Source organism: Cupressus sempervirens, chromosome 10 (genome assembly GCF_028749045.1).
Source record: "Cupressus sempervirens isolate cs-2001-9-10 chromosome 10, ASM2874904v1, whole genome shotgun sequence".
Lineage (NCBI taxonomy): Eukaryota > Viridiplantae > Streptophyta > Pinopsida > Cupressales > Cupressaceae > Cupressus > Cupressus sempervirens.
The window spans coordinates 42,636,581-42,650,641 of NC_143127.1; positions in this window are offsets into that span (position 1 = coordinate 42,636,581).

Below are 14,061 nucleotides of genomic sequence, written 5' to 3' on the forward strand. Positions count from 1 at the left end.
CTCTATTGAGACACTAAGGTAGCTATTTTCTAGATGCTTCAGGAACATCCTTGGTAAGCGATTGGGGTGGTGTAAGGGACTCAGATAGAGGTGTTGGAATTAACAAGTGGGAAGATTTATTTCTGAGAGGGGGGCTGGGGGGGGGTGGTGAATCAAAAGTAACTAGCTTTAGCCTTTTTAAATTCTTTTAGCTAAAACCATTCACATGCATCCAATCTATCTACTAAATTTGAAAGTAAAGACATGCATGAAAATCGACAACACACAAATTTGGTAACCCAGAAACCCTCCAAAATGAGAAGGTAAAACTAGGGTGGTGATGACACCCACAAAATATCACTGCAACAATGTGTAACTTGTTGGTGCTCAAAATTATAGCCCCAATTTTGAGCACCATTGAGAAATTGAGCCCTTTAAATGCTTTATAAATGCATATGTACCCGACTGTACTTTTGATCCCTATGAGGTGTTTAATGTTTCTAACACCTTTTTTTCAACATATCTACATGTTCCATAAAGATAAATTGTCATTTTGAGCCATTCCGTGAAGTCCTATTTTGAGTAATTGTCAAATCTGCATTTTCGCCCAAGTGTCAAACAATGACAGGAGGCCATGTTTGCAATTGAATATCTCGTACCTAGTAATGTTTCATGACTCACCACTTTGGGAGTGTTTAGTGTCCATATCTAAGAGCCTATGTTTTAGATTTTTAGTCATTTTGAGTCTGTTTGACTAGGTTTTAATTCCCTCAAACTTGGTCTTTTAATGTTGTTATGCTAATATAAATTGTTTAGAATTCTGGAAGGCCCTATTTGACGAGTTGTAATTTTGAACCAGTTGACCCAAATTATGAAATCCCTTTTGTGCTGCATTTTAGAGATGAGAGACTTGTTATGTTTCAAGTTTCAGCTCTTGACAAATCTGTTTGATCAATTTTTGAACGTGATTCCAATCACAATTTCTAACCTTTACTAGTGTCAGTAAGTGCAGATTGATCAGTACCCTTGTTCGTGATGTTATATCTTGAAATCCATGATAGGTGAGATCAATTGGATTATACCACTATGTTCTCCTCTAGAAATACTTCAAGTATGCCAATTTTTAGGTCTTGACGAATCCATTTGCACACTTTCCCAGGTCAATTCCATTTGCAAAAATTGCTTTTCTACCATTGTTTCTAGTTTGTAAAATTTGAGTAGCCCACTTTGACCGCTTTTCAAACGTGTCCTATTATTTGTCATAAGCCCAAATTGCAGATCAATACTCTCCTCGTGACAGTAAATCAATGCCCCAATTTTCATTTCCCCAAGTGTCTGTTAGCCCAGTTTTCAAAGCCAAATCTGAACCCAGTTTATTGTTTTCTAACATGTTTGCTTGAAATTAGTTCTAAAAGGGTCACTTTGATGGTCAATATCTTTGACCATGAATTCTTCATGAGACTAAATTTGGCAAGATAAAAGTGTGTGGTACAGAAAATCAATATGCCAGTTTTCAAAGCCCGGTCAAGTGTTTGGATCAGTTTTTAAGGCTAGTCAGCAGACCTCCCAATGCAAAATGGACAAGTTGCAAGAAAGATTAAAAATGAGTTTTTAAGGATAATTCAATTCTTGATTTTGGTTCAAATCAGTATTAGATGATGAATGGATCAGTTTGATAGTTTCAGTTGTTCAAAAAAAAAAATTTATTTTAATCGAACCCACTTTGCGGCGCGACTGATTACGTCAGATTGTGAATTTTTATTCACGGAATAAAGATTGTCTTGATAAGACACTATGATCCTCATCATTTTCAATAATCCTTTCTTTTGAGAATATGACTTTCCTTTATGTCAAATGCCCAATTAATAAGGCACACTCTTGTTTTACTTTGAAGGATATATAACTGTGCAACTCTAAGTAATTATCCCAAGATAAGTTTGGATAACGTTTTTCATTGTAGGAAGACTAAAAGTTTCAAACTAAGAATTTAAACAATCCTTTCAAGTTTTCAAGGATTGTGAGGAAAGTTTTAAATTGACATATCCCATGTGGATAAGGAGGCGTTTGGATAACAGATTGCTAATTCACCACATTTTCCAAATACATTTCTTGTACCTTTAGCAAGCATCAAGCAATATATTAGGGAGAGGAGCAAATCACAAGCTGCAGTAGGTAAAAAGAAATTCACGCATCCAAAGAGAGCCTGACAAGAATTCAGAGCAAAGAGCAGTAGGGAACTGGATATTGGTGTTTTGGGATTAAGAACAATCAATGGGGGAAGCTTCTAAAATGAAGAAGGCATTGATAACGGGGATAACAGGCCAGGATGGATCATATCTCAGGAAGTTTCTCCTAACAAAAGATTATATGCATCATCATTGTGAAAGTGGGTGAATGCGATTTTCCCAGATGAGGCATGTAACCTGGCTTCTTAGTCCCATGTGGGGGTTTCCTTTGAGGATCTGGATTACACTGCACATGTTGTGGCCACGGGGGTGCTAAACCTTTTGGAGGTAGGTGTTAAAAGAGGAGAATCTGTAGACTACAGTATACACAGGAGAAAGCATAAAGTGGAGCCGTAATCAAGAATGGAAGCCACTAGTAAAAAGAAGGAGCCCACGTAAAAAAAACAACCTCGCAGTCAGAGAAAGAGCATTGGGGAAACAGTAAACCAATTTTAGTCCCACATAGGTTGTATAAGGGTTTTGTTTTCCTTTTAAATACAAATCAACTCAATACATGAGTTGTCATTGAGACACGAGGCTTTTGTAAAGCCGTGGACATGCATGATGGATCCAACCGGTTGTTGAGATGGAGGTGACAAAGTCATAAATTTTAAATGAATGTGCATACAAAAACTGGTGATGCCATCATATTTCAAATTTGTCGAAAAAGTTAAAATATGGCAAGTTTCCATGTTTCTTGCCAAAAAATCCAAGATTTTCTGGTAGTGACGTAGCGAATTGCCGAAAAACCTCAAAATTTGGCAAAGTAAGATGTGGGTCCCGTTTCCAATGAAATCAGTGAACCAGGGAGCGACAAGTGGCAGCTGGACAACATGTGCATCAATGAGATGATGAAATGGTGATGATGTGGAGTTCTTGATCAACCATAAGGTGCCAGGTGGCACAAATTTTGAGGCAAGATGATGTGGCAAATCATGATCGGATGGCACTAGATTGTGCCACGTGGAAAATCTGAGGGTATTCGCTATGTCGCTAAGGCAAAGTTGCACTCCAATTAGCATAGTGACATAGCGAATATGATGTGGCATTCAAGAGGCATGTTGATGTGGCAATGACAAGGATGAATCTGATGATGACACATGGTGCCCAGTTGGAGAGGTTCGATAGCTATGCAAAAAAAGGAACCAATCACAGTGTGACATGTGTCACTAGGGCTGGTCAATAGTTTTGACCCAGAGGAGATTTGTAGGGAATTTTGGAAATTTCAAATTTTAATATTTTAATAATTTTTCTTAGAATCACGTGCAGTCATGAGACATTTTAAATAATGTCTGATTTATCATATAGTTTAAATTTTGGTGAAAGTTTAATTTTTTGCAAAATATTATGGAAGCTATGAACAGAGGCCTAAAACTTCAGAAGGGCATAATTGTTATTTTTATCTGAAATGGGTCCTCCAATATATATCGTTGGAATCGAGAAGAGACAATTTTTTTAAATATGAGGTCATTTTTTACATAGGTACTCATTGGTTCACACTATAAGCCAATTTGTAAAATCTAGGGCATTCTTAGCAGAATGAGTGTTTTTCACCATGGAGCATCAAAAGTGGTTGGAAGGCATATTTGAAAGCTTGTTGAATCTTGGGTGTGAAGAAAATCGATTCTAAAAGATTATATTGGCTTCTTGAGGCCATTTTAACTGATTTTTCACTTTTGACCTTGAGTTCAAATTTGACATCAGAAATCAATTATATTTTCTACCAAATATCTGAGATTTTTTATGCTTTTAAGAGCCAGAATGATGGGGATTTGATATGCAGTTACAGAGAGAAGGTAGAGAGAGGCTTTTTCAGCTTCTTGGGAAGGAATTCTAAGGGGACACATGTCAATTGCAAATTGAATCCAAGAATTGTTTCCTTTCTATCTATGCTTTCTTCTTCTCTTTTGTAAGGGTTGGAAAATATTGGAAAGTTTCTCTAGAATGAAGATAGTTAGTAGAATTGACCCTAGAATTGATGAAGCCTGAATGGAAAATATGGGATGTGCTAGTTCCAAACCATGAAGCTTTTGCTTTAGCTATGACACCCCCTTCCCATCCCATTAGTTTCTCATTCCCACCATTTTCTCTCTTATATGATAGCATTTGTTCATTGTATAGTTTAGTTTATTAGGTTCTTTATGAGTTAATTTCATGCATTTTTATGTATTATTTCAAGGAAATCAATACAAGGAACAACAAATGTTGAGTTTCAGTTTAAATCGTGTCTCCTTTCTCAATGAGTTGGGATGTTTTATGATCTTTGAACAAAGAGCCTAGATCATAGTTGCAGTCCCTTAAGGCTATATGTTGCTTCATTGTTGCTTGTAATTCAAGGAATTATGTAAATGCTTCAGGGAAATTAACAAGGTGTCAAGTTTATTGAGGAGGATATCAGGTAAGAATGAGATTTAGATCAAACATTGATATCCAATTTACAAGGTAAATGGATAGATCTGGAGTCTTGGTATAAGATATGTGTTCTAGATATCCAAAATGCATGAGGGAGATTTGTGAATTGCCCACTAGTTGAGGCACTGATTTGTTACAAGATCATAAGTTTGTTGTTCATACCTAGTTTTCATCCACTTTCCCCACCCACATAAAATCAAATCAAATTCAAATCATCTTTAGATTTTATGTTTTGCATTGAGCTACTGTAGATCTGTGTCATTGCATGAGTTATTAGGAGATATAAGGGTTTACATCTGTAGTAAATAGGTTCAAATTTATGTCTAAATTGCACTAGTACCATACATCAGAACCTCAAGGTCCACCTGCCTAGGTTTTTTTGAGCTTGAAGTGAAGAAGGGTCAAGCCTTATAGTTGGCCCGGTGTTTGAAATGATGTGTTGACGATGGGAGTTAGCTGCCCCTAGATGTGTCATATTCTCATCAGGGTAATTGGAAACCTACAACATTTTCAAACACCAACATAACTGTTCAAGGTTACAATGTTTGACCACTTCCAATGGTCTGCCATGTGAAAGGCTTGTCCTATTAAAGACTTTACACTCTATTAAAAGTGACCTGGTTAGAGGATTTCACTACCCTGCTAAAAGTAGGCCTGGTTAAAGGACTTTTGTACATACACTTGGAATGCCACCCTGTTAAAGGATTTACAAATGGCTACTAGACCAACCTAAATCCATAGGATTTCCATTATCTAATACAATTGCTAGAGAGTATTAGAAAAACTTTGACTTAATTACTTGCAATCTCCAATTGCTAATTCCAGATCCTTGTTCTATTTTGATTGACCTATTCCTTGCTTGATCTGATACATGTCACTCTTCGATATTCTAATACTCTGTTCTTCAACAACTAGATTCTGCAATGTTGCTCTGTTCTTTACTAAGTCTCTAACCCTTCTGAATTTCGCTATAGTTCACCCATACACTTTATTCATCCATGCATACAATGGGGTTTCATCCTCCTTTTAAAGATTTCAAAGACTTAGAGTTAGGTATGAATCTACGATCCATATTAAATCTTCATTTCCCACTCAATTTATGCACTTTTCTTATTGGTTGCATGCGTTCTTCATTTTTCTTATTGGTTGAATGTTGATTGCATAGGTAATGCAAAAGATTCATTCTTATCTTCAATATCCTTTGAGATTCTTCTATGTCAGCTCAGAAAAATGGTTTGCATAAGTGTTTGTGCAATTACAAACAACTATGTCCAATCTGTGTTACTTGACACTTGTTACCTCTGATGCTTGGCTCATATAGGAAAACTAGCTCACTCGACTCCTATAGAAATTTTGTTCCACTTGGCTTCTATAGTGACTCGACACCTATACTACACTTGGCACTTGATCTTCACTTAGCACCTGAAGTTCACTCGGCATCTATACATATTTTACTCAGCATGTGTTACTAGCTTAGCATGAACTTAGTAAACATCTTAAGTGTGTTGACAAAAAAAGTCAAAACTTAGTCTTAGATTCAACAATCTCCCCCTTTGACATGTGTCAAAAACACTTGGTAGTATATCAAAGTCTAATCTCCTTGAGTAAACTATGCATATAGTTTGGGATATATACAAAACTTCAAAACTTCTGTAAAATATATATATATATATACCTCAAAAGTTTTGTAACTCCCCCTGAGCTGATGTGCCATTTCTATTCTTGTAACCAAAAGTTTGTGTTGTATGTGTCTCGTGCTGAGTACCCTATTTCTGCTTCTTGTACTGTATCTTCCATTCTTATTTACAACTCTCTCAAAACATTATCTCCCTCTTAATTATTTATCCCCCTTAACTATATCTCCCCCTTTTTTATACTTATGTCAAAGGGTTCTAAGGGTTAAGACCATATTTTGCCAAAAATGTTTTATTGACCTCCATAATCATCTTAAGAGATGTATCCCAATTATTTAAGACTATTTCCAATGACTTATGTTGATTGTTGTCTCCACTAGAAGATGAACAAATCCTTCCAAAGTAGAAAGATTAGGATCTTTCTTGGGAACATTCTCTACATAGGCTTGTTCTTTATGGAGTACTTCCAAGTGTGCAGTTATGGAAGACTGTATCTACATTAGTTTGGCCTTAATATCAACGTCTTTAGTTGTCAACATAGCTAATTCTTTCTGTGTGTGAAGTGTTTGGGAAAAATGCTTCTCACTTTGAGTTGGATCTTTTGAGAGTTGAGTGCTAGAAATCTTTAAATTTTTCTCCAAGCTCATTATTCTTTGGCTTGTATCCTGTGTGAAATATGAGAAATCACTCAATTTTTTGTACAATGAGAATACATTCTCAAGTACCTTTTTCACTTTTTCAATCTTTTTCACCAGTTCAACCTATGAGAGTGCTATCTCACTTGATATTTTTTCTTTAACTTTTCCTCAGAACTTCTTCTTAGACTATTCCATGAGTTTCACATCGGTTTCCTGGTCTTCATTAGTCACATGTTCTACAATATCTGATAGTTGTTCCAATATAGGCTTGGTTTCATCAGGTGTCTACAAGATAAAGGCATCAAGAAATATATCTTTGATCTCCACTAATGCTTGCTTCTTCTTGTACTCATTTATGAGTATCTCTTTCCTTTTTCTCCTTTCTAGTGCCTCTTGCAATTCATTTATCGATTGTAAGTTCATTGTTCTTGAGTCATAGCTTGGTATGACTATTTCTTCATCAAGTGCAAGGTCTCCATAGTGAAGTACCCTTGTAATCTTGGTAGTGCTCGAGCCTGGTGCAGAGATTTCCAATGGCATTGCATCAATGCTTGGCTTCTTTTGAGGAGTCCCTGAGTTAGGCAAGTTTATCAATTTTTGTATTGACTCCTACTCCTTAGAGGTTTTATATGCTTCTTTCTCCTCTCCTCTATTGCCTTGATCAATGATGACAATTTGAGGAGGCACACCTTGGGTTTGTGCTGCAGGAACATCTTATCCTGTTGGTTCCTTTGTAGGCTCCTCAGCAGTAGTTGTCATTTTTGTTATAGAATCAACCTTAGCAATTTTGTCTTGTACCTCTTGCTCTTTAGGTTGATCTATTGCAACTGTGGGAGGTTGTGAGGATTGTTCTTGTGTAGTTTCCTTGTCCCTTGTTATTGTTGTTACAACTTTCTACAGCTCATCAACACTCACCAATACTAGATTTGTTCATAGTTGTGCTTGTAGTGTTGATTGGTGAAGGATCTTCTTGAGATCCTCTGCAGTTAAAGGGTTGATGTTCTAAGCTAAAGTCTCAGGAGCATCCTTTAAATGACTATAAGTGCAAGTGTTGTATGTGGAGGACTAGGAGGTGGCAATTGTGTATCTTATACATTTTGTTCAGTTTGTTGCTCCTCTTCAGCTACTGCCATTTCATTTTCCTTTTTTGTTTCCTCCTCCACTATTTCTTTTTCTGGCTCTTTTTCTCCTTCATCATTTTCTTGTTCTCTTTCTACTTCTTTCTTACTTGCCTCAACCTTATTTACATCTTTATCCTTTTTCTGTGTTCTATCCCTCAAAGGGATCTTCTTCTCCATCCTTGACAGTAGTCAAGCCATATATCAACTTCCACATTCTTGTTGATTTATTAACAACTTCTTCAACTTTATTCTACAAGTTGCTGAAGGCTCTATATTTTGGTGCAAACTTGCTTCTATGTTTCTTATTTGCCTTAGTGATTTGACCTTTACTCAATTCTGACATTATTGTCCCAATGTGGACTCTCTTATCTCTTTTTCCATTTTTAAACAATAATGACACTTGTTTTCAACAATTTCATATAATTCCTTAGGCATTGTATTGTCTAATTCAAGAGGAGTGTTCTTGAATTCTGCCATCATGGCATATACTGATTCTTCAACTTAATTCTGATCTTATCTACTTAATTTATTAAAATCAATATTTTTCAACTTAGAAAAAATCGCATTATTTCTAACATTATCACAAATTTTATCAACATTTGACTTAGGAGCATGGCTTACTACTCTAAATTGGCTGATATTTTCAGATTTTGTCCTTTCCTCATCATCTGACTCTAGTTGTGCAACATATTTTCTCCTTGGTTTCTTTTGCACAAGACCAATTTGCTTAGTAGCCTTCTTCTTTTCTTTGTCTTGTTCCTTGGCCTTTTGAGTTGAGGCTCTTGTTACTAGTATAGTTGACTTGTCTTGGGTTGGATTTGTAACCTTCTTTGCTTTAGGATGGACTTTAGGCTAAGTTTTGGCCTTTCTCTTCTTGGGTTCAACTTGAGTTGGTGCTTCCTTGGCTTCTTCTTCCTCGACACCTTCTTCCTTTTCTTCATCCTCACCTAAGCTTGGTGTCAATGCAAGAGGTTGATGTTCCTCTTCATCATCATCATCATCACCTTGCTCGGCATCATCACCCTCTTCTTCTACTTCTTCTATAGTGCCTTCTCCAAACTTTTCTTTTAGCTTCTTTACAAGCCTATCTTTCTTCTTTATAGTGGAGGCAATCTTCAATTCCATATCCACTTTGGATTGCACCACATCATATGTTCCAAAGTGTGGTGCATCCTTGTCAATTTCCTCTACAAGCAATATTGTGATTGTTGTTGATGCTCCATCAATGTTTATCTCATATCCTAATGGTCTTAGCCATTTAGTCCTTGGAATTGCTACTTGGATATAAGTATAATCAATATCAACTAAGAAACAAATATCATTGATGTGCTATTCCACTATGGATATTGGTATCTTTAGTCTTTGCTTCATGGATTTCTTGAAATCCTCAAAGTAACTGGTCATTAGAGATTCAAAGTTGTCTCTTATTTGCTCAATGTACTTATTGATTTGAGTAATAGTTGACTTATCTGATTTCCAGTTTACTTTTCCAAAAGAGGGAAATTCATCCAGAACGTAGAAAAATATATAGAACAGAACTAATCCAAACTTACATTGAGCACCTTTTGATCTTCTTATTGCTCCCAGATTCTCCATGATCTATCATAATAACAATTCTGCTAGATCATATGTATGATCTTTCTTGATAATTTTGTAGGCCACATCCATAGCAATTCACGGAACACTATTCAATCAGCTTCATTGATAGAACTTGTGAGATATGATTCTTACTACAAAGTCTAGAAGGGGATCTGTTATTGTATCAATAGTCATGCCCCTTTTGTTCCATTTTTCCCCAGTGTTCTTTTCAATAGCTTCCTTAGAATCACTTTGTAGGGCCTTGTACCGATCTAGGGTTGGAAAACCTGTAACCCTATGCACGATTCTCTTTGTTATCTTGATAGGTCCTCCTTCTAGCCATAAACAACCATTATGTATTCTACTTAGGACAATTCTTATCCATTCGATTTTGAAAATTGTGGGGAAAACTAGGGCATGGGTTAAACCCTTTCTTTCAACTATTTGAAATTCTTCCTTTAGCACTCCATTTTCATATAGTTTGACATATGCTTGATGAATCTCCACGTCTCCTATTGCTCCTACCTTGCAATTGTAGCATTTCCTAACATCTTGCACCATTACAACTTTGGGGGGAATCATGGATAGTGCGTCGACAAGGTCATTTTTATATGCAACTTCTGGAATCGGCCTAAAATCTGGTTACTTAACCTCATTGCTAACTAACTAAACCTCAAAACCTTCCTTTTCCTTAGGGTTTTTAGAACTAGAATCCATATTGCAAATCTAGGGTTTCAAAAGATATTAAACTTTATAATTGCATAACTCAGCACTTGAGGAATACTTTAGATCGATGAAAATGGTGCTTGACCTTTGTCGAAATTCGTGCAAAAGCTTCAATTACTATTCATCAATCACTTCTATGCTCTTCTCGTTCTTGGTCTATGTTTGAATGATGAGAAATGATTGAAAAAATTGACCTTATACTCTTCAAAACATAGCATTAAATCCTTAGTGCATATACAGCTGTACACTTGGCTCCTTAAGGATTTCAGCATAACTTGGCTTCCATTGACTTTCTATCACTTGGCTCCCATTGCCAACTCGGTTGTGACCAATCACTCCACTCCTACTATTAGCTTGGCATATACTAACATTCACTTGGCATCTAAGGATGACTTGGCAATACTAGTGAAAACTTTGAATTTCAATTTTGCATCTCTAATCATATTGATCTCTTCTTTTCAGTACTATCTTTTCTAGGACTGATGCATGATAAAACTTTGTAAATCAGTCCTACATGCCTTCTTTTGCTTAGTTTGATGAAGTGTGATCACTTGACCTATTAGATGAAGTGATCCCTTCATTTGATTTGGTACATTCATCTTTCTTCTTCCATGTTTTATTTATTTCTCCTTTGATGTGTTCAAAATCTACCTACTCTTTTCCTTTGTTAACTTCTAACTTTGGTGTCTTTGACTTTGTTGGGCAATTTTTGCTGATATGACCAGTCTTCAAGCAACTAAAACATGTGGTTTGACTTAACCTTCTGCTATAGTTCCCTCTAAAATGTGTCCTTATGCAATTTTAAGGAATGTGTCCATATTCCTAATAGTAATGATAGTTATACATGGTGTTATAGTCCCAATTGTAGTGATGGACATGGTTACCTTCTCTTGTTGTCCAATTTGATGTCCACATAGGCTTTGATTTGTACTCAAATGCTCTATGTCCATACTTCTTGCAATTGTAGCGGTGACCTTCAAATTTTGGTGTATTGATAGTCCTAGTCTTGCATTCATGTGCTTGATGTCCTTGCATTTTTCACTTATGACAATAACTTGCATTCTTAGGCTTTTTATGTTGATGGGCATTCTTGCTCTTGCATAAATTAGAAGTATGTCCCTTTTTACCACAGAAGTAGGTTTAGTGTTCATACCTTTGTTACTCCTTTCTTTTGTAGTCTTGGATGATTCTCCTTGTTCAGTGCTGATGTAACCTAGTCCTGAAGTATCATTACTAGCCCTTGGTGATTTCAGAAGCTGCTCAAAGTACTTGATTTCCTTATTGGATTTTTTGAAGCTCTTTGCAATCTCCTTTTCTCTTTTCAGGTCATTTTGCAATTGTTCATTCTACATCTTTAGTGTAGAGATATCAATATCCTTGACATTAAATTCATGATGTGCATTCATCATCTGACTTAACATGTCCAACTGCATGTTTTAGATTCTTTCAAATTCAATTGTCTTTTCCTCCAGTCTATTGGTAAGATTTCTCTTGTCATCTTCTAGCATAGCCTTGTCTTCAATGGCTCTTTTCTTCTATTCAGGTACCTCACAAAGCATCATGGCTTGTGATTCTTGTTCAAGCTTGAGTATTCTGATTTATTTTGCTTGAGCTCTATTCTTCTCCATCAAGTCTGTTATTGCTGCATTAAACTCTTTGAAATCTCCATTTGAAAATATATTTGAGTCAATCTCCTTGTACTGTGTGTCATTCTCAACTATGGCAATCTCTTTTCTTCCTTTTAAGGATTTTCTCAGTTCTCCTCTAGCTTCTTCCAAAGCATGTAAAGCAAGTTGTATGTCAATTACTTGATTCTCTATGATCTTCCCAAGTTTGTAGACTTCCATTTCCAGATCTTGTCTCCAAGTTGTAAGGCTCCTTCTTGTGAAAACTTAGCTCTTATACCAATTTTTGGAATTAACAAGTGGGAAGATTTACTTCTAAGAGGGTGGGTGAATCAGAAGTAACTAACTTTAGCCTTTTTAAATTCTTTTAGCTAAAACCATTCACATATATCCAATCTATCTACTGAACTTGAAAGTAAAGACATGTATGAAAATAAACAACACACAAATTTGGTAACCTAGAAACCCTCTAAAATGAGAAGGTAAAACTGGGGTGGGAATGACACCTACAAATATCGCTACAGCAATGTGTAATTTTTCAAGGTTACAATGTTTGACCACTCCCAATGGTCTGCCCTATGAAAGGCTTGTCCTGGTAAAGACTTTACACTCTATTAAAAGTGACCTGGTTAGAGGATTTCACTACCTTACTAAAAGTAGGCCTGGTTAAAGAACTTTTGTACATTCACTTGAAATTCCACCCTATTAAAGGATTTACAAATGGTTGCTAGACCAACCTAAGTCCATAGGATTTCTATTATCTAATACAATTGCTAGAGAGTATTTAAAAAACTCTGACCTGATTACTTGCAATCTCCAATTGCTGATTCTAGATCCTTGTCCTGTTCTGACTGACATGATCCTTGCTTGATCTGATATGTCACTCTTTGATATTCTGATACTTTGTTCTTCAATAGCTAGATTCTACAATGTTGCTCTATTCTTTACCAAGTCTCTAACCCTTCTGAATTTCGCTATAGTTCACCCATACACTTCATTCATCCATACATACAATGGGGTTTCATCCTCCTTTTAAATATTTTGAAGACCTAGGGTTAGGTATGAATCTACGATCCATATTAAATCTTCATTTCCCACTCAATTCATGCACTTTTCTTATTGGTTGCATGCCTTCTCCATTTTTCTTATTGGCTACATGTTGATTGCATGGGTAATGCAAAAAATTTGTTCTTATCTTTAATATCCTTTGAGATTCTTCTATGTCAGCTCAAAAAAAGGGTTTACGTAGGTGTTTGTGCATCTACAAACAACTATGTCCAATATGTGTTACTTGACACTTGTTACCTCTGATGCTCGGCTCATATAGAAAAACTAGCTCACTTAGCTGCTATAACAATTCTATTCCACTCGGCTTCTATAGTGACTTGGCACCTATACTACGCTCAGCACTTGATCTTCACTCGACACCTAAAGATTTCTTGGCACCTGAAGTTCACTCGGCATCTATACATATTTTACTCGACATGTGTTACTAGCTTAGCATGAACTTAGTAAACGTCTTAAGTGTGTTGGCATGAAATGGTCAAAACTTAGTCTTAGATTCAACAGGAGGTGGACCCACAGCTTCATTTTCTGGTTGTTCATCACTACTTTGATCCAAAGTTTCACCTACTTCTTAATTAACAATTTTATAGATTTCCTCTTCTTCAAATATGTCCAAGCTACCCACATCTTCAGGGATGTGAACATCCACATCTTCAGAGGTGTTATCCACATCTTCAGAGATGTCCAAGCTACCTACACCTTCAGAGATGTGATTATCATATTCTAGAGCCTGAATTTCCTTCTGGTACTCACCCTGAAGTTTAGGCTCAGAGGAAAAATGCATTGAGTATTCATGAAAAACTACATCCAATGTATAGCATTAGTACCCCTTTTGATGAGCAACATATCCTAGAAAGGCACATCGCAACACTCGAGGAGATAACTTATTGCATTGATGCTTATGGAGGTGTACGAAAGCTACACAACCAAAGACGTGAAGAGGTAAATTTGGGACAACTGGAGCAACAACTGCCTCAGCGAGAGCCTGGGATGATGTCTGGAAATCAATAGTGCTAGAGGGTACCTGGTTGATCAAATATGTTGCAAAGGTAAGTGCT